The sequence below is a fragment of the Mus musculus genome, chromosome 8 (assembly GCF_000001635.26).
Source record: "Mus musculus strain C57BL/6J chromosome 8, GRCm38.p6 C57BL/6J".
Classification (NCBI taxonomy): Eukaryota; Metazoa; Chordata; class Mammalia; order Rodentia; family Muridae; genus Mus; species Mus musculus.
In genome coordinates this window covers 102,260,747-102,288,402 of record NC_000074.6, presented here as the reverse complement: position 1 = coordinate 102,288,402, position 27,656 = coordinate 102,260,747, and the positions used below count along the sequence as shown (strand labels likewise).

At 36.0% G+C, this 27,656-nt stretch overlaps 1 long non-coding RNA gene across 1 annotated transcript in view; it reads left to right on the top strand.

Annotated features, from left to right (window-relative positions):
• Gm39233 overlaps nucleotides 1–17,894 on the top strand; it is a 42,088-nt gene extending 24,194 nt beyond the window's left edge. Inside the window, exon 3 of the long non-coding RNA XR_879132.1 lies at nucleotides 17,750–17,894. This is a non-coding gene — a long non-coding RNA (predicted gene, 39233). The remainder of the gene's footprint in view (nucleotides 1–17,749) is intronic.
• Nucleotides 17,895–27,656: the final 9,762 nt, after the last annotated feature.

Here is a 27,656-nt window from a genome sequence, read left to right as displayed (position 1 = left end):
GTCACTAATGTATTCTATCATATCATCTGCAGATAGTGGCACATTGACTTCTTCTCTGCCAATATTTATCCCCATACTCCCCCTTTGTCATCTATCTAGAACTTCAAAAATTAAATTGAGTAGATAAGGGGGGGGGGGGATAGGTAGCCATGAATTGTCCCTGATTTTAGTGGGATTGCTTCAAGTAGCTCTCAATTTAATTTGATATTGGCTGTTGGCTTGCTGCATATTGCTTTTATTATGTTTAGATATGGGTCTTGAACTTCTGATCTCTTTAATACTTTTAACATGAAGGGGTATTCTATTTTATCAAAGCCTCTCTCAGCATCTAATGAGGTGATTATATGCTATTTTCTTTGAGTTTGTTTATATAATGGATTACTTTAATGGATTCTCATATATTTAACCAACCTTGCATCCCTGGGATGAAGCTTACTTGATCTTGGTGAATGACTGTTTTGATGTATTCTTGGATTTGGTTTGCTAGACTTTTTGCATAGGTATTCATAAGTGAAATTGGTCTGAAGTTCTTTGTTGGGTCGTTGTGTGGTTTAGGTATCAGTGCATCTGTGGCTTCATGGAATGAATTAGTTATGCACCTTCTGTTTCTATTATATGGAATAGTTTGAGGAGAGTTGGTATTAGCTCTTCACTAAATCTACCTAGTCCTAAGCTTTTTTGTGGTTGGGAGGTTTTTAATGACTTCTATTTCCTTGGAGATATGGTACTGTGTATACAATTTATCTGATCTTGATTTAACTTTGGTACATAGTATCTATCTAGAAACCCATCCATTTCATCTAGGTTTTCCAGTTTTGTTGAGGCTTTTGTAGTAGGATCTGAAGATTGTTTTTTTTTTTTTTAATTTTCTCAATTTCTGTGGTTATGTTTCCCTTTTCACTTAGAAGTTTCTTAATTTGGATACTGTCTCTGTGCTGTATATTAGTTTCGCTAAGGATTTATCTATCCTGTTGGCTTTTATCTCTAAACCAGCTTTTGGTTTTGTTGATACTTTGTATAATTTTTTTTTGTTTATATTTCGTTGATTTTAGCCCTGGTTTGAAAATTTCCAGCCATCTACTCTTCTTGGGTGACTTTTTTCCTTTCGTTCTAGGGCTTTCAGGCATGTTGTTAAGTAGCTACTGTAGGATCTGTCCAATTTCTTTAAGAATGCACTTAGTGCTAAGAGTTTTCCTCTTATCACTACTTTCATTGTGTTACTTAAGTTTAAGTATGTTGTGTCAAAATTTTCTTTGAATTCTAGGAAGTCTTTAGTTTCTTTATTTCTTTCATGCCTAACTTATCTTTTAGTAGAGAGCTATTAATTTTCCCTCAGTATGTGAGTTTTCTGGTGTTTTGTTTGTTTTTGTTTTTTGTTTTGTTTTTTGTTATTGAAGTCTCTCCTTAGTCCACAGTGATCTGATAGAATGCATGGTGTTATTTCAATCTTCTTATGAAGATTGGGGGTTGTTTTGTGGCAGGTTATATGATCAATTTTGTAGGAGGTACCATGAGGTACTGAGAAGAAGGTATATTCTTTTGTTTTAGGGTGAAATGTTTCATTCATATATATATATTCCAATTGGTTCACAAACTCTATTAGTTTTACTGTGTCTCTGTTTTGTTTAGTTTCTGTTTCAATAACCTGTATATTGGTGGGAGTCAGATGTTGAAAGACTCCCACTATTATTGTGTGGGGTCAATGTGTGTTTGGAGCTTTAGTACAGGTTTTTATGTTGTTTTGTTTGTTTGTTTGAATGTGGTTGGCCTTGCATTTGGGGCATATGTGTTCAGAATTGAGACTTTGTATTTTAGGATTTTTCCTTTGATGAAGTGTCCTTCCTCATATTGCTTGTTAACTTTTGGTTGAAAGTCTATTTTATTGGATAATTGAATGGCAATCCCTGCTTATTTCTTGGGATTATTTGCTTGTAAGATTGCTTTCCAGGCTTTTACTCTGAGGTAGTGTCTGTCTTTATCATTGAGGAGTGTTTCTTGTTTGTAGTAAAATTCTGGATACTGTTTGTGTAACCAGTCTGTTAGCTTATGTGTTTTTATTGGGGAATAGAGTCTGTTGATATTGAGAGATACTAAAGACAGAAGATTGGTAGTTCTGCTTAATTATGTTGTTGTGGGTGTCATTTGGATTGGTGAAACATGATTTCAATAAAAATAAATTGGACAGCCAGGCGTGGTGGCACATGCCGTTAATCCTAGCACTCGGGAGGCAAAGGCAGGCAGATTTCTGATTTCGAGGCCAGCCTGGTCTACAAAGTGAGTTCCAGGATAGCCAGGGTTATAAAGAGAAACCCTGTCTAGAAAAACCATAAAAAATAAAATAAAATAAATTGGACAAGCAAGTTTAGAAATAATATCATGCATACTAAAATGAACCTGTAACATACTAAAAGATTGGTGATACAACAAGCATAGTACCAAGAGTGAGGTTCAGAGATATAAAATTCAACATTAGCAGCAGATAATATACTGGACAATGGTAGGATTTGATGAAAATATGTAAGACTGTATAAATATTACTTTCATGACTTTGCTCTGACATTTTATAAAAAAACATAGCTAAAGTAAAACTCATAAAATGTCTACAGATGGGCATATAAACTTGATATAGGAGTATTTTGTGTCTGTTTTATAAATATCTTGAAAATCTAATTATTGCAAATTATAGTTAGTGTCTAAAATTTGTTTATAGATAAAGCAATTTCCAACTTAACCACATAGCTATATTGGCTAGGGTACATGTAAAGTGACAGTAACAGTAAAACTCAGAGTGGATGAAAGTGGTTACGCATTAAGAATAATAATAAAAAAAAACCAAACCAAACCAAAACAAGACAAAACAAAACAAAAACAAAGAAAAATAAATAAAAAATAAAAAATAGCACAAATTAGAAAACTATAAGTAAGTAACTCAAAATACTAAGTTTGACCTCAGTATTAATAAAATTGCTAAGAAGTGATGAATTGACTTAAGAAAATGTAAAATTATTCAGATTAAATCAGTAACAAAATCCTTCTAACAAGACCAAGAAATAAAAATAAGCAAACAAACAACAACAAAATCCTTACCAGTCAATAGAAATTCTTACTGGTGAGTTATATCAATAATTTAAGGAGTAAATTTTTCTAAAATCCTCAGAATTTTAAGAAAAGGCACATTTTTCCTGTTCATTTTTGAAAGTTTATTTATCTTTGTAGCAAAACCAGATAAATATGACAAAATAAAACGAAGTCACAAGCCAATACTTGCGGTTATTACAGCTGCAAACATTTCTCCTAAGATCTCCTTGCCCAAAAAGCTAACCAGCACAATTAATGGATCTCATATCAAATAGAATTTGACTTCATGCAGAGAAAAGGAGGGAGGAATTAACATGAGCTCTTATTTAATTGTGTGTAAAATTAGCTCTATAAAATTTAAACAAACAAACAAACAAAAACATAAGATGGCATAACACAGAAGCAATCTTTTATGACATTGATCATAGCAATGATTTTATATCATAAGAATCAAAACTGAAAGTGAACTAGGAGAATTACATCAAAGTTAAAAGCCTCTTCCAATAAAGGGAAGCCATTAGCCCAGTAAAAAGCACAATAAAACACTGCTGTTTGGTATTGGATTTCTCCCCAAGGTCCATATGATACAGGTTTCATCTCAAGAATAGCACGGTCAGGAAGTGGAACCTTTAAAAGGTGAGATGGAGCAGATGGCCTTTAGAGGCCTGTTCACAAAAGGAATCATAGAATACCAGCCCTGACCCTTTCTCTGCTATTCTCTTTGGGTTTGGACTGGAGAGTTATACTGCAGCATTGATGTGCTACCTCCCTGAAATTCAAAGCAGTAAAACAAAGTTACTAATGGGCACAAATATCTACTATTTTCAACCATACTAAATACATCTTTCTTTTCTAATTTCAATATCTAAGTTGGATATCTTTGTATGCCAGAGAAAAATAACTAAGCATTTTGAATAATTTGGAGAAAATATTTGCACATCACAGATCTAAAACATTTAAAACTCTGTAATATCAACTAAGTGGTTTCAAAGAAAATCTCAGTGGGAGAAAATGGGCCAAGACTTTTCATAGACATTTTCCCAGAAATACCTGCAAACTGCCCATAAATGCATAAAACTACGAACAGCATCACTTGTCTTCAGCACAAAACTCAAAAACAGGATGGGACTAATAATAAATATTGGAATGTCGACAATAAAAGACGTGAACAAGTTGTTTAAAAACTGTAAAATAGTTTAAATACTTGCACTCTGTCCCTAGCAAAGCCAAGGGAAAAAATATGAAACAGCTTGAACATCATCTAAAAGTGAGGAATAAAGTATTAGAGAGCTGTGTCCCAGGCTAAAAACACTTACCTTTGGCATGACTTATGTGCAATTGCTAGCACCCACATGGAAACGCACAAAAACAGTAATTCCAGTTCCAGTGAATGAGGAGCTTCTGATATCAGCTCTCTCATATTCAGTGCACTATTCACAATAAACAAGATGTGGAGGCAACCTAATTCCCACTAGCAGTTGGATAAGGAAAAATAAGTATGACACACTTAATGAAATTGAATCTTACCCTTCCTTAAAAACATGGAAATCCTACAATATTTGGACCCAGAGATGACCAATGAGTACTACAGAAGTGAAATAAGCCAGCTTAAAAAAATACTAATAAAGTATGAATCAACCTACGTGAGTTGTCAGAATGGCAGAATACAAGTAGGAGTTGTACCTTCTGGCTGTCTGGGTACAGGAGCAAGATGAAATGTAGATCGATTTCATCAACAAAAATTTGTAGTCAAACTGAATAGTGAATGATCTTTACAGACATCTTTACAGCATCTTGCCTCTAGGCAACATTAATATAATGTACAGTCAAAAAAATCATTCCATGTTAGGAGTGCTCTCTATAATAAAAATTTTAAAACTGGTGATGTTAAATAATTGTTAAAGCTTAAAATGCAGATTTAGGATCAGGGTGGTAGAATTTAAGTATGTTAAACAGGGTGGTAGAATCTAAGAATGTGAAATTTGTGGTCAGTGTAATCAGAGAAAGGTATTTTACTATTTGCTCTTCTCTGTTCTTTTCATTTGAGTATTTTCTTTTATTTGTTCAAGGAAATCATAGCTCCTTATCATATCAGAATCTGAGGATATTAGACATTGGGAATCTCAAAAATTACTCTAACATTTAGGACTTGTGACAATTCCTTAGTTCTGTAGGGAACTCCAGGACACTTTTCTCTGGCAGCTGGGTGATCAAGTGGTTCAGTATAAATGGATGGAAATAGCTCCAGCTGCCCCTGAGTTCTCCCTTTTTAAAACAACTGGTCGATCAAGATCAACAGATGGCAGAATTGACAGGAAGATCATATCAGTGAAAAACACCCACAACTACTGAAAGTTGGAAGGATTTTAAAATTTACAAAGAAACTTGGGGTTTCATTGTATATGTGATTTGAAATGTCAGGTTCTTGTAGTTGGTGTAATAAACTGAACATTTCAACAACACACAGTTCCCTCTTGATACAATTATGGATTCTGATTGTTTAGACATACAATGTAAACAAGTATGAGGATTATTTTTTTGTATTGGTTGTTTCTAGATGGATTCTGTGAGCTATGATTGTCAGAACAGATTTCCTATCACACCTTTTACATAGGCTTCACATTATTTCCAGTTTTGAGAATGCCAGATTGATTCTATTTTTATATTGGATATTTTCTTTATTTATATGTCAAAAGTTATCACCTTTCCTGGTTCCCCCCTGATAACCCCCTATTGAATCCTTCCTCACCCTGTTTCTATGAAGGTTTGCCCCAACCTACCCACCCACTTTTGCCTCCCTGCCCTGGCTTCCACTACACTGGAGCATCAAGCCTTCACAGGACTAAGGGCCTCTCCTCCCATTGATGGTCGACAAGGCCATCCTCTGCATACACACACACACACACACACACACACGCACACACACACACACACACACACACACACAAACACAACAGGAGCTATGAGTCCCACAGGAGCTCTGGGTGGGTGGGGGATGTATGGTTGGTTGATATCGTTGTCCATTTCCTCCAGATTTTTTCAGTTTTGTTGAGTATAGGCTTTTGTAGTAGGATCTGATGATTTTTTGGATACCCTCAGTTTCTGTTGTTGTGTCTCCCTTTCCATTTCTGATTTTGTTAATTTGGATACTGTCTCTGTGCCCTTTGGTTAGTCTGGTTAAGGGTTTATCTTGTTAATTATCTCAAAGAAGCATCTCCTGGTTTTGTTGATTCTTTGTATAGTTCTTTTTGTTTTTTCTTGGTTGATTTCAGCCATGAGTTTGATTATTTCCTGCTGTCTACTGCTCTTAGGCATATTTGCTTCCTTTTGTTCTAGAGATTTCGGGTGTGCTGTTAAGCTACTTGAGTATGCTCTCTCCAGTTTCTTTTTGGAGGCAATCAGAGCTGAGTTTTCCTCTTAGCACTGCTTTTATTAGGTCCCATAAGTTTGTGTATGTTGTGGATTCATTTTCATTAATCTCTAAAAAGTCTTTATTTCTTCCTTGACCAAGTTATCACTGAGTAGTGTATTGTTCAGCTTCCATGTGTATGTGGGTTTTCTGTTTTGTTGTTGTTGTTGAATACCAGCCTTAGTCCACAGAGTCTGATAGGGTGTATCGAATTATTTCAATTTTCTTGTATCTGCTGAGGCCTGTTTTGTGACCACATATATGGTCAACTTTGGCAAAGGTATCATGAGGTACTGAGAAGGTATTTTCTTTTGTTTTAGGATAAAATGTTCTATAGATATCTTTTAAATCCATTTGGTTTATAACTTCTGTAATTTTCACTGTGTCTCTGTTTAGTTTCTGTTTCCAGATTCTGTCCATTGATGAGAGTGGGTGTTGAAGTTTCCCACTATTATTGTGCAATATATGCTTTTAGATTTAGTAAAGTTTCTTTTTCGTATGTGAGTGCCTTTTATTTGGGTAAATGTCCAAAGTTGAAATTTCTTCTTGGCAGATTTTTGACAGTATGAGGTGTCCTCCCTTATCTTATTTGAGAACTTTTGGTTGAAAGACAATTTTATTTGATATTTAAATGGATATTCCAGCTTGTTTCTAGAGACCATTTGCTTTACGTTTTTTCCAGCCTTTTACTCTGACATAGTGTCTGTCTTTGACACTAAAGTGTGTTTCCTGTAGGCAGCAAAATGCTAGGTCCTATGTACCTATCCACATTGTTAGTCTATGTCTTCTTATTGGGAATTGAGTCCACTGATGTTAAGAAATACTAAGGAAAAGCGATTGTTGCTTCCTGTTATTAGAGGTGGAATTATGTCTGTGTGGCTATCTTCTTTTGGCTTTGTTGAAAGATTAGTTCCTTGCTATTTCTAGAGATTAGTTTCCTTTCTTGTGTTAGCATTTTCCATTGGTGCTTTGATAGTCATACTCTTACAATAAGAAAAGGATAAGAATAATATTGAGTGAGGAATTGAAAGGAACAAAACAAACAAACAATAAAATAGGAGAAATACCTCCACTTCACATTGGAACAGAGATAAAGGTGACTTTAAAAATTAATTTTGAAATTCCAGGGGTTCAGAGATTCAAGCAGATTCATAAGGAAGATGAAATGTTTGAGACTTCTCTCATTCTTTCAGAAATTTGTTCTTGTAAATCATATTATTTTCTATTGAAATCTCATACATGTGCATATTATAAATGAAAACAATAAAAATAAATTTAAGAAATATTTTGATAAGTGCTAATAAAAATTCATTTGGGTTAAAAAAAAAAGCCCTTGCTTTATATAAAAATTTAATTGGTTAAAATTTTGCCCAACCTCATTTACTTACTTGGAGAACAAATTTGAGGATTATTAGTTTTCATCAACTATATATGATGTATGCATGTGTGTGTGTGCATATTGTGTAAGGGTGCACTTACATTGTGTTCATGTGCATGTGCAGAGGACTCAGTATGCTTCTCTGCCATACTTTGCCTTATTCCCTTGAAACTGGGTCTCTCACTAACCCTGGACCTCACAGTCAACTTTGGTTGGTTAGGCTCCTTGATAATAGGTCCAAAGATTGTCCTGGCTCTAACCCCTCATCCAGGCCAGAGTTGCAGGTGCTTGAGGCCATGCCAGGATTTTTACATAGGTGCTGTGAATCTGAGCTCAAGCTTAGATAACCAGTTCCCTTACCCACTCAGCCATCTCCCTAGCCTCAGAATGAGTATCAAAATTTTCGCCTCACACTTGTATACGTAAAAACATACAAACATATCTTTATTGGTTGATTCATTATATTAAATTTGAATGGTAAAAGAGGTAAAAAGTAAAATTTGAATTAGGTCTCTCACACAATAAACTTTTAAAAATAAGCATATGTAAATATATTTGATCTCACACACTAAATATTACTACATATTTACATAGTATTATGTTGTTAACTTTACAAACTAAATATTTTTATCACCCATGTGTGTGTGTGTGTGTGTGTGTGTGTGTGTATGTATGTGTGTGTGTGTATCTTTCACAGGTTGGTGAATATACATGTGATTGAATTAGCATTAGAAACTTACTATGTATTCTATTTTTATTCTTAATTATGTATATATATATATATATATATATATATATATGTATGTATGTATATCTCCATGGGATTGCAGGTGTTTGTGCAGGCTAGTGAGGTTCAGATTCCTGGGAGCTGGAATTGTAGGAAGATGTTAGGTGCCAGACATGCATGGTGGGAAATAAATTTTGGTATTCTAAATATAACACAGGATCTTATTCATCCAAGACATCTCCTTGGGCCCTGTAGAGTTCTGTTTATTTTATGTGTAGAGACTTTGAGCAAAACTGTCTCAAACTACCTGATTAGATCATATTTTTATGAGTTAGATAGATACTCACACTCTTAGTATCCCCAATGTCTTATGTTCACTCACTTTAATTACAGATATTGTTCTCTCTTTGCCATATGTCTTTCCACCTTTCTGACCTTTAGTTGCATGGTATTTTACAGCTTAATTATACATTATTCTTTTTAAAAATATTTATTTATATTTGTAGTTAAGTATATGTATGTCCTTTGATAGGAACATCAAAGGGATTAGATGCAGTTCACTCTGCAGTCAAATTTAAGTGAGCATGGAATAGAAATGCAGGCTGAGTTTACTTTCAGTTCCATGTTCCAATGCCGAGAGAGCTCCATTTTTATAGCACCAGGAAGAGCACAGATGTAAACGCAGACACTTTATATGGATTGGTGGATTCACCCTTGAGAGGGTTAAGCCAGAATGTGCAGGCATTTGTCATAGGACTCATTTGACAATCTTAGATTTTTAGTTGGTAAACTAAGAGATCAGATCCAACATTCCAAAAGTAATAGTGTGAATGGAAAATAGATACATAAGAAAAACTAAGCCTTCATCAAGAATGACATGAAAGAACTCAGTTTACCAAAAAAGAGTGGGTGGCCTTCCATAGCTGGGCTGCAGAAACAAAGTGAACAAGGAATGTCCTTCTTCACCTGGGCTTCATCTAGAGGACAGGTCATACAGATGAAAAGTCTGGGTGGCAGATGTGGGAGGGGCAGAGGGCATGTCAATATACTACATAGATCATGTGCCTGCACTCCAAAGCTTTAGGGGGAGTATGGTTCCTTCTGCTCACTTACCCCCTTCTGCTCTTGCGAACTATTTCCTTTAGAATAGAAGCCATAGAATATAAATAATAGAATGTAATAGAAAACTATTTCCCTGGCGCTCTGAACTGCTTCCTGCTTTCTCTGAAGCCTCTTCCTTTCTGCCTTGCAGCTCCCCTGCTGAACCTGCAGGTTTTCCATACACTAAACCAAGAAGGCATGGTCTTCTCTTCTCTTCTCTTCTCTTCTCTTCTCTTCTCTTCTCTTCTCTTCTCTTCTCTTCTCTTCTCTTCTCTTCTCTTCTCTTCTCTTCTCTTCTCTTCTCTTCTCTTCTCTTCTCTTCTCCTCTGTCTTCCTCTTCCTCGTAAATGCCAAGATTTACAGCTTACCTCTTCGGATGTTTCTCCTAAATTCTAATGAAATACACCTGAAGTTTCCTTTCTCTATTTATATATTCTTTACTAATAAGATCAATAACCCACAAAGAGTACCTCGAATTAACAGGAAGAATGATCACAAAGATGCTAAGTTATTCTTAGAGGTGGCAATGAAAGTCTACTAGGGAAGAAAAAGAAATCCAGAATCAATTGCAATTACAGTCTGGACCTGCAACATTCCAACCTCTTCACAATCATTAAGTCCTTTTAAGTTAATGAATCTTCTCTTGTAGAAAGTTTCCTGTAATACACATACAACACACACACACAGACACACACACAGACACACACACACACATACACACAGACACACACACACAGAGACACAGACACAGACACACACACACACACACACACCTTTTGAAAGTTCCAATATGGTAATTCTAACAAACACTGCCTGTATCATGCAACTTTCTATTTTACTTATTCAGTTTTATTGTCTCCAATTTAAGAAACTGAATATTACAGATATCATGACTTCAGAGTAAGTTTCTTAGAGCATAAAGATGGAAAAACAGGATTTAACCCCAGATCTTGTTGGCAAGTTTGCCCACACTCCTACCAAATCTGTTGCTTACCAAGGTCAGTCCATTTCTCCAAATGTTCCTGCCATCCTACTGTTTGCTCAGCTATTGCTTACATTATTCTACTCTGCTGTAACTTTTTAAAAATGAATCAAAACAATGACAAAAATACCTTCATAACTAGCAAAATTAAAGATAATTGAGAACTTCTTGATGAAATCCTTGTCTACTTGGCTTTATTTGTTGTATTTGATCTTTGAGTTTTTGATCTTTGTGTCATTTTTACTTGATAAGATGTTGAGAAGATTTGCATTTTCACTGAGTTAATTTAGTGTTGCCTTTCTAAGGTCTGGTGGGGTTGGGGATGACAACATCCTCATGGACACAGGGAATGGGGGAGAAGTATGAGATATGGAACAGCTGAAGGGTAGACTGGAAGGGGGGAATAAAATCTGGGATGTAAAACTAAATAAGTAAATAAATAAATAAATGACAAAAAAAGAATAGACTACAATGGAAAGAGTAAGCTGAGGAAGGAACTACTTTCCAATGGCAATTTTTCCAATCCCGTTTCTATAATGCTCCTTTTTACAAATAGTCTTATAGCCAGACACTCAGTTATGTTAGACACTTAAGTGTCCTCCTGTGAAATTGCTCCTTATTCCTATGAACAATTATTTTCCAATTGTGTAAATGTATTGCATTCCCATCATTTATTCAATGGATGATGGTCACTTAGCCGATTTGAATTTTCTGTCGTCTATGACTATGCAGCAATGAACATGGATATTCAAGTATTTTAGTAGAATGATAGGAAATCCTTTGGCTATAAGCTTAAGGGTGAGACGGCTGGATTGCCATAGAGTGGTAGCTCATCCTAGTTCTTTGAAAAACAAACCAAAATAAAAGAAACAAATACCTACCGTAAATTCAATGACATAAATTAATGTACGGTGTTCACCATTGCATCCTCGGCATCCATATTCTTTTAATAAATCATTGTGTAGTTATTTAGATAACTAACATGCCATGTGTTGATATCCATTGCTGCCAAGGACCAGCCTCAGTTTGGAGAGGGGTTCTGAGAGAAGAGTTATCTGGGAGCAGCAAGAAGAATGACTTAAAGTCTGATCGTGGATCAAAGCTGATAACCTGTGTTCGCTTGAAATAGCTTTTTCAGTCTGCTTCTCTTTAGGTTCTGTTTTCTCTATGGATATTTCTCTGTCTATATTCTGCTTGCTTGCTATTCTAAGAGATTTCTCTGCCAATGTCCTGCTTGCTTGTATGTGTTCTCCAAGGACTTCTCTCTTTTTATCCTAAAAATTCTCTGGATAGCTTATCTCCTTCAGAACAGTGGTTAAGCCATTTACTCCAAGTTTCCTTTTAATTATCTTAAGAATCATTATCTGATGACCCTAGCCCCTTAATTCTTGGGAGACACCAAGCACACTTTTCTTTTTAATACTGCAAAAGAATCTAGAGATATGTCTGCCTCTGCTAAGCACAGACAGTAAACTATTTGGGTAGGACCCATGAAATTACCATTTCCACCACCCCTGGGCCTAGACTCTGTGTCTCAGGCTGACCTTGAACTCAGGAACTTGTATCTGCCTATCTTTTTTCTGACAAGCTGGCTCATAGTGTAGCTACTTCTGTTCCCTTAGATTCATTTAACCTTTCATATAATTCATATTGCTTTCTTATTTTTTGCATAGTTGGGAAATTATATATTTTTGAACTCATATATTTAGAGCTCTTTCCCATAGTCTTAAGGGCTGTCCTGAAGGTTCCAGTGTTTGCCATTTTGCTGAGATGTAGCCACACACTTAAGCCCTGGACTCTTGCTATTTCTAATTATCAGGGAGTCATTAACCTTAACAAGGAGGACATTTCTCTGAAAGAAAGAGTCCTCCACTACTAGGGATCCAAAAATACATATATTATTACACAAAGAAGCCTTAAGTGCACAGCAGGCATCTACTCTCCTGGAGGCTCAAACCAGGACCATAGTCCCATGGGCAGGAACTGTGTCACTCTGTGCCCACCAGAGCCACTATGGGCTCAGCACATTGTCAAAGCATACATGCTGAAAAAAGGAAGGTTTTTGTGCTGAATTTTATAAAATATAATGGAAGAGTGTGATCATATTTGAAATTATGCAAACTGCATCAGTTTCTCCACATTATATTCTGTGGAGATAAAAATAGAATAAGTAAGTTATATACAATGTATATATAATGTTAAATGTAAATCACAAATTAAAAGCATGACACTGAGATTATGGGAATAACTCATGAAAATAAAGATAGTATATACTTATTTTAAACATAATGTTAAACTGAAATTCAAACTTGATTGGCTTGATTATATAGATACATGTGAAAATATAATTTACTTTCAATAAAAGGGAAAATGGTCTTGGAACCACGTGAGATTTCCCTTTTATGTGTTAGCATATCTATTAATATTGCTCTAGTTCAGGTCTTATTTAGAGAACCACCTTGACACTTAATACATTTAGCTTTCCTTACATTTCTAGGAGACATAGTTTCAGAAGAGACTTCCTGTTCCTCTGGCTCTTACAGACTTTCCTATCTCCTTTGGTTTATGTTCTCTAAGCCTTAGCTACAGGAGTTGTGCTATAGATGGGCTAGCTATAGTTGAAGTAGATGTAGTTCTGTTAGCTATGAAATGATATACATTCAAGTAACATTACTTGATAGAATAGGTTGCATTTATATTTTTAGGAATATATAAAGATATATTAAAATAAAAAAAACAGAGGTCATGAATTTCAGAGAGAACAAATGAGTTATAGGAATATAAAGTGTTGGAGGGAGGAAATAGTAAAGGAAAATGATATAATTATATTTCAACTTCACAAATTAAAAGAACAAAACATCAAGCATTTCAACCCCTTCAATGTTCCAAAATGGCAACAGATCACTCAAGAATTTAAAAAAAAATTAAAATAATTAAAGAATTCTAAAGATATAGTCTTATCTCTAAAAATAATTACTGTGCAAAAATATCCATGATAACTTCAGAGCACAGGGTAAAATGAGAAATAGCAATGCAATTAGATACCATCAAATCATATCCTTATGTTCTTTCCTTTTTATAATGAAGTTAAAATATTCTTTATCTCTGAGTGCTGTACTGTTTCAAACAACTCTGAAAGTGATTCCACTTCATTCAAAGCTGTTACTGTGAATGCGGTGATATCAATCAGATTCTATTAAGGAGAAAGTAAAAATCATTTATAGAAATTATATATATATATATATAATTGATCTCAGCTTCCTAAAAATTGAATTCTGTCTCTCTGTCTCTTTGTCTCTCTGTCTCTCTGTCTCTCTGTCTCTCTGTCTCTCTGTCTCTGTCTCTGTCTCTGTCTCTGTCTCTCTCTCTCTCTCTCTCTCATACACACACACACACACACACACATTTTTCAGGGGACTTCACCAATAATAATGAATGAGTTAGAATTGCAAGTTGTGTCCCTTTAGCTGCGAGTTATAAGATTAGAAGCTGGAAAGAAAGAGCCAAACCACATGGGGAGAGATCAGAGAGAGAGAACAGCCAGAGTAATGATCACAGCTGATGCCACGTTTGCTAAAAATCATGTGGACCCCCAAGCGTCCTCAAAACAGTCAATCCAGACATTGCTGTCTTCCAATTGCACTTCTCAATATGTATTATTTTGTTTGAAGATACAAACATAATTCCCTGCCTGTAACCTTTCCCCAAGGAGAGTCACCTTGGATTCAGAGTACATTGAAACATCACAGAATAGATCTCTCCACCAGACTGGGCCATTGTCCGCGATGAGAGGGTGCATCCTGCAGAAGAAATTATTATCTGGCAAGAACTACTTTATCTCTTCAAAGAGGAAGAACGTCTTATGACCACTTTACAGACAAAAATGACGGCCGGGGCCCATGCTGAAGAAAATCATGTCATTTGTTCCCTCCTCTTTAATTCTTCCTTGGTTTAAACACAAATCTCATGGCATACAAAAGATTGACTCAGACTCCTTGTCTTATTTACTTACTTTTCTTCCTTGTGTTGCTCTAATTAATACATCCCCTTCCTTTATTCATAAGTTAGTTATAATTCATTTTATAAATGGCATATCATCATAGTGTCGATAGTCTACCAGAGAAAATACAATGTCCCTAAATTATCAGTACACTGAATTATATGTATGTGATAGAAAGTAATATATGACTAGTTTCAAGTGAATTTCAAGGGCACTAAAATAATTTTTTCATACACATTAGAGAGAATTGTATTTTATAATACAGTGGAAGTTAAATCAATGTTATCATGTATTTCTCATTCCTTCATTGTATTCAAGGTTCCCTATGCTAGCACTTAGCTTTCGAAAAGTATTTTAGGCTACTATTCTTAACAAATGGTATGAGGACCTAATAGTTCCTATTGCCTGGATAAACTTGTTTTTAACATTTTAAAGATAGATTTATGATAGGTTATATCCAGTTGTCTAAGGGCAAGGATGTTCCTGGATTCTTTTTTGGGGGGTGGGGTGCGGAGGGTAGAGGTTCTGCAAAGCTTTCTGTCTCCAATAAAAATATCCATAACTTTCTTGCCAGGAGAAACTGCACAATACTGCAGTGTATCACTGTTTTTAGTTTTCTTCACATATAGAACTGTAAAGAGTGGATAAACATTCTTTTGGATTAAATTGAACATCATTGGTTTTACCAATTTGACCATAACTAAGACACATGGAGAGTTTCTGGCCATAAACTTGAGGAAGAATCTGCCGAACAATGGCCATAGATATTGCTTACACAACAGGCCTCTGTGTGGAAAAAAATGGGGAAGGATAAAGGCTACAGACAATAGCAGAGTTTGGGGTTTGTGGTGACATGAAACTGAAACCATTGCCAACACCACAGTTCTGCTTGTATAAAACTTAACACAGCCAGGAGAAGAGCATCCCCTTGAATCACAATGGGTTCAGATGGTGAGAAATGAAAGACAGACTAGCCAAGCTGTATTTTTTTCTTTCTTTCTTTCTTTCTTTCTTTCTTTCTTTCTTTCTTTCTTTCTTTCTTTCTTTCTTTCTTTCTTTCTTTCTTTCTCTCTCTCTCTCTTTCTTTCTTTCTTTTTTTTTTCTTTTTCCTTCTTCTTTTAAAGTGTGAGGCAAGACTGAAGTATTTAAAAGTACTTGCTCTTCTTCCAGAGAACCCTAGTTCAAACCCACCTTAGGTGGCTCTTATGTCCCTGTCACTCCAACTTTAAAGGGATCTAACACTTTCTTTTCCAGGCAACACAAACACATGGCAGGCACTCACAAGAACATATATGCACATGTGTGAATAAAACAAATAAAACAATATGAAATGGAGAGGATATTAATGGCAAAATAAATCTGAGATGTTGGTGCTAGATGGAACACTGTCCTGGAATACAATTTTTAGTATTTAGCCTAAGATAACATGCTCCAGAAAAAAAAAAATGATCTAAAAATTTCTGTTCTACCATATTTGTACTAGTAAAATGGAGAAGAATCTGTTCTATGTAGATTTACCACAATTGTGCCGTGAACTGAACAGTGAAAATTAGGTGTTAGATAATTTCCTTTATTCAGTATTTTCTTCTTCGATCCATTCACACTAGTGATTAAATATATTTTTTAAATAATATTGAACTGAGGGATCAATTAATATCCTCACCCAACTTGTTTCTATTTACTAATCCCTATAAGCAATATGATTTTATGCACTGCAGCGTTTAATGAACTGATAATTCTGAAGTCATTTCTGATGTATTCTGTTGTCTCTATTGTCCTTGGATATTGACAGGTAAGACATGAAGCCCTTCAGGTCACATTAAATTATTTTAATTAAAATCTTAAATGGCTGAGTCAGAAGTTACTATTAAGTTCAATGCAATGTTTTTTTATTTGTTTTTTATTTTTTGTTTTTTGAGACAGGGTTTCTCTGTATAGCCCTGGCTATCCTGGAACTCACTTTGTAGACCAGGCTGGCCTCGAACTCAGAAATCTGCCTGCCTCTGCCTCCTGAGTGCTGGGATTAAAAGCGTGTGCTACCTTTAAACAATTATTTTTTAAATATTATTTTGAAACAAAGACCAGAAATACACACACACACACACACACACACACACACACACACACACACACAACTTTACCTTACTAATATCTCTGAGATTTTTGAGAAGTCTTGTAGTTTTCATTTGTGGCTTTGTTACATTAATTTATTGCCTTAGAATTTCACCTATGTATTTGTAATTATGTCCCTATCCTTATTTCAGTTTTATAGGTGAAGAAACTGTATACAACATTTCCCTTGGGCACCCAATTAGTGATGTTCTAGACAAGATGTTCACTGGTCTGCACCAGTGACAAAAATGTATTCTATAGAAGTCAGTGCATTCACTTCTGTGATCTATGCTGTATCATCATTATAGTCTTCCGGAAGGATGTGACAGTTATGAGTATCCTGAAACATGGTCACATGAGAGTCTATGTATATATTATCCCATTTAATTTTGTGCCTTTCAAGCAGTTGTATATGTTGGGTACCAAAGTTGACCTGAAATGGAAGAATCAGATCAAGGCCAGTCTTCTCTCTTTTAAATCTATCTCCTGAGTTGTTTAGGGCATACATTCTCCTCTCTATAGGGTAAGGAGCAGATGCAATGCACTGCAGCACTCATCAGTGTTGAGTAAGGTTAAGTTTGCGGGGCACATCATTCATCTGTGGACTTTGGAGGCAGAGTGTGAGGCTAACTTCACTATGTAGCTTGATTGGGTAACAAAACACACAAAACTGGGTTGCATAATGAAGTGTGTGTGTGTGTGTGTGTGTGTGTGTGTGCACATGCATGCACTAGATAAGGTAAGTCAGAAACCAACAAATCCTCTACTTAGTTTCCTTAAGGCTTCTCTACTTCTCTTCTTCCCCCTGATTTCATGTTATTGTATAGGACTGATGGAAAAAGCAACTACATCACCACTTATCACAACAAAACCATGGAAGTAATGCATGATGTCTTTACCTATATCACCCCACTTCAACAACTTAAAAAAAAAAAACTCTATTATCTTTTGTTTTTATACAGGGAAGGAAATTTTGCTGGCTGCTAGTTCTTTTGTGTCAAAGAAAAAGGAAGCTACAAGAGAAGATATTTGGACATTGATGCTGAAGATATATAGACATGTTCAATGAAAAGAAGAATCAAAATAAATTAAATTGTTTCTGAATTGGATTTGTGAGAGAACTCAAGTCGTGACATGTTGCTTGTATAGAAGGAAAAAAAAAATCCTCATGTTAAGAATTCTTGGTACAATGGCTTTTTTAGCAGCATTGACAGCAGCCAAATATGTGGCTGTGGGCATAATAAATCCTTTGTAGTTTGACATAGGAAATCAGAAAATAAGTGTCACTTACACACACCCATACTCACACACACACACACACACACAGAGAGAGAGAGAGAGAGAGAGAGAGAGAGAGAGAGAGAGAGAGAGAGAGAGAGAGAGAAGAAAGAGAAAGAGAGAGAGAGAGAAGAAAGAGAAAGAGAGAGAGAGAGAAGAAAGAGAAAGAGAGAGAGAGAGAGAGAGATATTATTCACCCATAGAGGCACATCACCTCAGTAGAAAATACAGGGGACTGGAAGAGCATGGTCTCTGAATAAGACAGGTCTAGATCTGCATGTCAGACATATCACTATGTAAGGGAATGGGATTGGCTGAGGCATGGTTCCCTTTCCAATGCTAGCTACAATATCAGCTTTACCAGCAGTGAATTCAGATTGTAGGAGTCCAGCACCTTGCTCTTAACATACTGACATTGTTCAGAGCCTATACACTAGGTTTGAATTTTTATTTACTTATCATCAATACAGCTACCAACACTGCCACCACCATATTCTCTAGTTAATCTTCATTATAAGTACCTCTTGTCATTTATAGCCCTGGATGTCCTAAACTAACTATGTAGATAAAATGATCTTGAACTCACAGAAACCTGCTTGTATCTAACCCACAAATAGAAGTCCTAGGATTGAAAAATGTACAACATAAATCTTATATTTCAGGTTTTTCATTGGTGGGATATATATCTCAATGATTATGTCTATAGGAGCTTATGAACAGGATCATGTCACACATAAAATATATAGCTAAATTCGCATTGATTTTTATCAGAAATGAAAGGTTTATCAGGGCTAGGAATGTAGTTTGCATTAATTCTCATTACTGACTGCTGGCAAAACAAATATCAGGCACAGTGACATAAACATATTATCAAAAGGAACTGAAGGTAAAGGCAGGTAGTTGTGAACTTCAAGGTTATCCTTGACTGCCTAGTTAGTTTCAGGCCAGCCTAATATACATAATGCTGTCTCAATAAAATGAAAACATAAACACAAGGTTTATCATATGCCATGTTAATCGTAGTCATTCTTCTGGTCCTTATTTGAAATATTTTACATCCCTTTGTAGAAGTGCACACAGATCTCATAGAATATGGTCCATGGTCCATCCATTCCATATTACTTTGGTTACCTCATCTTTTAAAGGGCCATTATTTTCCTTTATAGGCATTCTTGCATCATTGTCTATGGACCACTGCAACATTCAGGACCTCTCTTTTGTTCTATGTGCACAGATATGGCAAAGGCAGCATCCCTGCCTCCAAGCATTGGGAGAAGCAGCTTTATAAACTTAAATAACATAAATGAAAACATATTTTATTACAGAGTAACATTGGTTCAGTGCCCCAGGATGTCTCTCTTTCACATACATGGCATTGACTTGAGAACTGACATTCCCAAGCTTTGAGGACAGCAGAATTTTGCACCAGTGGCTGCATGCCCTTTCTTTCACTGCCTGCTGTTCTTTGCTTTTTATAAAACTAAAGTTGAATCTCTACGAACTACAAAATAAAAGTGGGCAGGAAAGTAGAGTCAAGACCACAAATCGGTACTCATAAGTTAAGTAGCCCCAACTCTCCATAACTTCTCTTCCTTTCTCCCCTTTGTCTATTTTTGTACCCTTCATTTTCAATGTCCCCCTTCCACTCTTCTTTTTTTTCCTTTTCCCTTCTTGTATCTTTATTTCCCCATTTCCTCTCTCTCCCACTTATTCTTTCCTTTTATAACATCCTTTTTGATTTTCTATATGACATGAGTCATGTGAGCGAAGGCATGACATTTGCCCCTCCCCAGAAGAAGAACTGTGTTTCAAATCCTATTCTTTCCTTTCCTTTTTGAAAGATCAACCTTTTCCTGCTTAGCGCTCTTTCTACTGAGGTTCTAACCAGGCAGAAGGCTCATAAAAGCTTTGTATTTTCAACTGAATTAGTGCATATTCTCACTTACTTAATATGCAGTTTGTATTTGAGATCTATCATAGTCAAGAGTATGAGAAGAGATAAGGTTATTATGTTAGTGAAGAGATTATGAGCTCATATGTACAATCTCAGAACCTGGGAGGCTGAGGCAAAAGGATCATAAAGACAAGTCCAACTAGAACTACCCACCAAGACATGACCTCCAACTCTACACCAAAACAGAAATGTACAAAAGAACAATGAATTAAGCAACTATCTTTTTTTCTGCCTTTAGGGAGGGCTTGTAAATATATAAACAGCTATTTTGTGGGTGATTTTAATTTTTACCAAAGTGTTATTTCCAAAATTTATTCCTTTATTTAATTTAAGTACATCTTAATTTCTTTAGTTGAAAATAATAGAAAATATAACCTGCAGGCTTCATTTAAAGCATGGGTTCTCAACCTCTTGATCATGATTCCATTGGAGGTCAAGAAAACTATTTCACAGGGATTTCTGAGACCATCTGCATATCAGATATTTACATTAGTATTCATGGCAGTAGCAAAATTATACTTATGAAGTAACAATAAAAATAGATTTCACCACAACACAAGGAACTCTATTAAGAGGTCATAGCATTAGGAAAGTTGAAAACAACTGATTTAGAATTTAGGTAGAACCTATTTAATTTATAGCTTGTGCTTTCTCTTTAGCAATCTTTCTACCAAATCAAACCATATTTAGTTTGAACAAGGAAAAATATACAACTATTTTTGAACTACATACTCATAAACTATTACTGGAACATGAAGATACAGCATAATTGATAAAGCAATATATATCATAACATATATACATATATATACATATATATACATATATGCTGTATAATAACTGATATAGCATAATTAGGGCACTGGTTTTTATGAAAAATATGTAAGTTAGGAACACATAACTCTAATTCATAAATTGATCAATAAATAAATGTATTATTTCAGTACCTCAAAGAGACATAAGGTTGATATAAGCTTTTTTATGACAACTCTAATTTTTACCAATAATTTTTCTAAATTATGTTTCTAGAAATGTAGAATTGGATGAATATGTTAGAATTCTGGAAAAAAATGACTATATTCATTGTGGAGAGCCTAATTTAGGTCCTCACACATGTGAAGCAAATGCTTTAATCACTAAGTTTTCTCCACAGCCCCAAACTATAGAAGTTAAGCATAAAGGAATGGGGCAGATAGCAAAGGTGTCATGAGAGGAGTACTGAAGGCATCAATACAGAAGCCAATTAAGACATTATAACTATTCTAACATTTGATCTCCTTGTGGTTTGGTTTGTCTAAAAATGTAAAAATATCTTTGAAATATTAAAAAAAGTTATGAACAGGCAGGAGAAAAGATAATCCTTAAGACCTATTCATGTTTTTATTGTCCATAAATAGCAGAGTTTAATTTTGCCAAAATCATTTCATATTTTTTTATTTATTTCTACTTTGAAAAAATTCTCTTTCATGAGACTTAATGTAAAACTGAAATGTAATAGCAGAAGATAATCAAATTTGCTTTCCAGTGTTTTGTAGTTTGGCATTTTAGCTCACTAAGAAGATTTCATACTTATCTACTTTTGCTTTTTGGTAAACTGAGATAATTTAATTACTATAATAACCACAGCCAGACTGTCCTATGTCTATTGATAATGAGTTATCTTCCCTTCTAATATTGGTTACCAGGGAAACAACATTTTTCTGACTACCTCAATGTAACACTGAGCACCAAGTGTTACAGTCATTTCTAATTTCAAAGGAAGGACTAGCCACAGTTCTCCTTATGCAGGTGTTTTAATAAAAATGAGCAGTATGATATTCATTACTTTCTTTTTTTCTTTTGGCTAATGTATAATTGCCTCAATTCCTCATATCATGAATGTGAAATATGGGCTTGTAATTCTTACATTAACATGTCTTATTGCAGAAATAACATTCAAATACTTCTTCAAGTGTAAGGTAGAGAGTGTGGCATTAGCAGGTTAAATTAAAATGCAATTAAAAAGGTAATAATTCTCATTCTGACAGGAGCAGTGTAATAGAGATGGTACCAAGTAAGGGCATTAATTTTTAACAGAATTTTGAAAATGAAAGACTCCTATTTCTCCACCAACTCTCATGTATTAGTCTTTACCACATTGCTAAACATTGCTTTAGCTTCCCACTTTAATAGTTGCAAACTCTGAGGTCTGACATGAAATAGGCTATTTCTTCTGAGATGGTTTAAGCTGGCCTAAAGAGTGACAGGAGAATACAGTGAGCAGCCAGTGCTAATGACAGCATACCATTTTTATAGACTAAAGGCCAGGCAGTGAATTTCAATTATAGAGTGTCAGGAGGCCCAAAATGCAGGTACCTGATAACAAGCCAGGAGCTCACCGTTCCTGTAAAGCTGCTGTAGAATTTCAATAAAGCTCTTCGCCCTTAGCACCATCTCTTTTATGTATTTTTTTTTCCTTTGCCAGAAGTCAAGATATGTAATCTTTTCTGAGCAGTTCCATCTATAGTAGCCCTCAGCCATCATGTTGAAATAGCTAAATGAAGCATGCCTTTCTAACATATGGGCTTCCCCTGTGGCTCATCTTCCAGTGCATTTGAGAGTGCCATGGAGAGTAGACATAGATTATCATCTGTACCATTTAAATGGAGTTTTCCAAAAATGTATTATTAGTTCAGCATAGAAGAAATGCCATGATGACCTGATAAGGCCATTTTCTGGCCAAATATTTGAGCAGGTTAGAGGCAAAATGTAATTTTAAAGGATCATACAACTCAATTCAAATAAATCTTCATGTGAAGATTTATGCTTTGCAAAGTAGTAAATATCACTGATTCTATCAAGTTCACTTTTGGTGATGTTCAGGGGAATGGTTAAGAAAGGCAAAGTAAGAGAGATCAGTTTATACCACCTTTTCATGTGGAAATACATGACAAATGGGTTGAGTTCACCATCCAGTTCTTCTCTGCTTAGTATTTTTGTAAACCTTGTCCCTCTCAAAGAACTTCTAAAGTTCTTCTTTCAAGTCTTATCACCATTGTTGTTTCCCAAGTAAGTTCTTGGTGACCCTTTTCAGATGCCAAAACCAAAGCCACCTATTGTTTTTCAGTTTATCTTTTTTTTTTAATAACCCATAAACTTCCCACTAGGAAATTCTGTTGAGTCTAGGGAAGGCACAACCAATAGTTTACTTCACCTGTACTGGTCCCATTTTAATGCTACACCTTGAACAGGATAAATGAATTTCTACTTGTCATTCATGTACTTCCCCAGTTCTTTCCATTTCTTTATTTGATATTTTCTTTATTTACATTTCAAATGTTACCCCTTTCTTGGCCCCCTCTCCCCCAGGAAACTTCCTATCGTTTCCTCCTCCACTTGCTTCTATGAGGGTGTACCTCCAGCCACCCACCCACTCTGACCTCCTCGCCCTTAAATTTCCCTATACTGGGGCAACCTTCAGAAGACCAAGGGTCTCTCATCTCATTGAGGTCCCACAAGGCCCTCTAATCCTCTGACATATGCTCTAGGGCACACTGAAAAGCCACCAATTTTGATAGAGATCCAGAAAGGTACATATTCTGAATGATCCAAGGGTGTCGGGGCAGAAGTCATATACTCCATTAGAACTTACATAAGTGATGGTCCCAGAAGTAAGAAACACACAATGTTGAGTGCATAGCAAGCTCCACTTTGTGTGTTTTTTAAAAATCTCATATATATATATATATATCATATATGACCAACACAAGTGGGAGATCATATATGCAGGATTACCTATTTTGGTTCAAATAACATAGATGGGACAAACTAAAAGCAATTCAATATATAATGGTGGAACCTTAAAATTTTCAAACCTTATTTTTTTTTATTTTGGTTTCTTTTAATTAGGTATTTATTTAATTTACATTTCCAATGCTATCCCAAAAGTCCCCCACCTGCTCCCCCACCCACTCACTCCCACTTCTTGGCCCTGGCATTCCCCTGTACTGAGGCAGATAAAGTATGCACGACCAATGGGCCTCTCTTTCCACTGATGGCCAACTAGGCCATCTTCTGATACATATGCAGCTAGAGACACGAGCTCTGGGGGGTACTAGATAGTTCATATTGTTGTTCTACCTATAGGGTTGCAGATCCCTTTATCTCCTTGGTTACTTTCTCTAGCTCCTCCATTGGGGGCCCTGTGATCCATCCAAAAGCTGACTGTGAGCATCCACTTCTGTGTTTGCTAGGCCCCGGCATAGTATCGCAGGAGACAGCTATATCTGGGTCCTTTCAGCGAAATCTTGCTAGTGTATGCAATGGTGTCAGCGTTTGGAGGCTGATTATGGGATGGATCCCCGGATATGGCAGTCTCTAGATGGTCCATCCTTTCGTCTCAGCTCCAAACTGTGTCTCTGTAACTCCTTCCATGGGTGTTTTGTTTCCAATTCTAAGAAGGGGCAAAGTGTCCACACTTTGGTCTTCATTCTTCTTGAGATTCATGTGTTTAGCAAATTGTATCTTATATCTTGGGGATTCTAGGTTTTTTTGGGCTAATATTCACTTATCAGTGAGTACATATTCTGTGAGTTCCTTTGTGATTGGGTTACCACACTCCGGATGATGCCCTCCGGGTCCATCCATTTGCCTAGGAATTTCATAAATTCATTCTTTTTAATAGCTGAGTAATACTCCATTTTGTAAATGTACCACATTTTCTGTATCCATTCCTCTGTTGAGGGGCATCTGGGTTCTTTCCAGCTTCTGGCTATTATAAATAAGGCTGCTATGAGCGTAGTGGAGTATGTGTCCTTCTTACCAGTTGGAACATCTTCTGGGTATATGCCTAGGAGAGGTATTGCGGGATCCTCCGATAGTACTATGTCCAATTTTCTGAGGAATGCCAGACTGATTTCCAGAGTGGTTGTACAAGCTTATTCTTAATGAAGGTTTACAAATACTTTAAACTCCCTTTATCCCACTAACAACCAGAGGTAGTGTAACAGAAAGGATACAGGCAAAGTGGACCTCTTTAGAAAGGATTCTTTGGAGGAAAGCAAACTGTATTGTCAGGATATCAGCAGTTCAGTTGTCAGGAGCCAGCACACGCACCAGATCCATTTGCAAACACTTTACAGATACATCAGTAGTCCAGTTTGGTAGAGTTAGGTTAACAGCAGCACTGGCATGACCTAGCAGTAACAGCCAGGCCTCGCCCATGGCACAAGTCGGCAGGAGGGGAAAGTTGTCAGCTGTTCTCTTTCCACAAAGGGAAGATCAGCAAAGACAGGGGACCAACAAGCCTTGCACAGCTAGCTCTATAAGCAGTCCAAGCTCAGCCTCTATCACTGCCCATCAGTTCCTTTTTACACTCCTTCCAAATGTCACTTGTCCTCCATGGGTCTTTCCTCAGCATGTATCTTGCTTCAGCATGTGAATCTGTTTCAGCGGACATAATGGCCATTAGCCCAAGTGAGTGGAAGCAGCAAGAAACTGCAGCCCACCATCAGAAGTGTTTTGTGTGTGTTTCCCTCTATGGAGTCCCAACAAATGAGCTCAAGTACACAGTGTAAGACTGACCAATACATGTGTCATTAGCGAGGAATCCATCATGTGTCCTTTCATCTGCTTGCTTTAGCAAAACATCATTTCTCCTGTTTTTGCTTTGGTGAAATGTTTCTTCACTAATCTGCCTTAGTCTTTAGCCCATGTCTGCTTCAGGAAAATACTCCTTCATGTGTTAAGCCTAGCAAAACCCCACTCAACACAACTGACTTTCCAAACAACCCTCATGTTTCCACTTCAAAATGGAAGAGGAATTGTCTTAGAGTTTTTATTACTGTGAAGAGATATCATGACCAGAGCAACTCTTATAAAAGAGAACATTTAAATTGGAGCTGGGTTACAGGTTGAAAAGTTTAATTATCTTTATGATGGCAAGCATTGTGGCATGCAGGCAGACATGATGCTGGAGAGGTAGCTGATCTTCTACAAGGGGATCAGCAGAGAACAGGAAGAGGGAATGACACTGAGCTTGGCTTGCCAAGCCCATGCCAGTGACATATTTACTCAGACAAGGCTACACCTATTTCTCTAAGACTAAACCTCCAAATAGTGCTACTCCTTATGTGCCTATGGGAGCCATTTTCATTCAACCCACCACAGAGTATAGAGATGGTCCAAGTGAACTTCTTAGATACAGAGATACACCATCTTTCTTTTTTTTTTATTATGTATTTTCCTCAATTGCATTTCCAATGCTATCCCAAAAGTCCCCCCCACCCTCCCCCCCACCACTCCCCTACCCACCCATTCCCATTTTTTGGCCCTGGCGTTCCCCTGTACTGGGGCATATAAAGTTTGCCTGACCAATGGGCCTCTCTTTCCAGTGATGGCTGACTAGGCCATCTTTTGATACATATGCAGCTAGAGTCAAGAGCCTTGGGGTATTGGTTAGTTCATAATGTTGTTCCACCGATAGGGTTGCAGATCTCTTTAGCTCCTTGGATACTTTCTCTAGCTCCTCCATTGGGGGCCCTGAGAGAAAAAGTTTCAAGAATGTGTGTGTGTGTGTATATATATATATATATATATATATATATATATATATATGCATATATACACATATATTTTATATATTATATAAATATATGTTATTTTATAATACATATGTTATATAATATATATGTTATTATGTAATATATACTTTTTTTTCAGAGGCTTGATTCCATTGCTTCTAAGCCTTTGTGGGAGCACATATGCTTCAACTCATGACAGACAGAAGAGAAACTATTGAAAAGCTAGGGGAAATGAAAAGCAAGGGATACCTTCATGGAAACCTTTTAAAGATACTCATTTATTCCAATGAAGTTCTGTTTCCAAAACACACATCCAAATTTGAAGCCCTGAATACATTCACTGAATGATGATATTAGTACCCCTATCCTCCAATAACCTCACAACAGTGCTATCAGCCAAGAAATAAGCCTTTAACATATGATCCTGTTAAGTGAATCTATTCATATCCAAGCCATAAAACTTTCTAAAATTATATCTAAGCCAAATCATTGAGTTTCACATCCTAGTTGATTTTTCCAAAGCAGACATCCCAGGTAATTTAAAAATATGATTATAAAATTTAACTCATATTCTCTGGGGCTGCCTATCTAAGATCAGGTAAAGTATCAATTGTTCCTCATTTTGTCTTATAGGACTTGAAATTATACATGTAGATCCATATAGAAGAAACAAAATAAAAGGAGACAGCCTCACTCAATAACAACTTAGTCTTATAACTAACCCATTCTGTTTAGGACTTCACTAACATTTGTAAATTACTCAGACTTGTTATAAAAATCTCTTTCTAGTCAATGCCACTATAATTGTGTCAAATTTTACCTCAAGCTTTTAAGGAAGAGAACCATATTCCAACTAGAACATGTGGAGACAATATTCATGTGTGGAAATAAGAAAAATCCATGTTTGGTTTAGGAAAGGTCATTATGAAATGTCTAATGAAGCATAGATAACAGTTACACTATACCTAATTCAAGGGTTGCTGAAATATGTACTATATTCTCAATGAGTGCAGCTTCAGGTATTTTTGAATAACAGTCTTAAGATTTAATTTGAGTAGAAGGTAAAGTGCCTCAAGT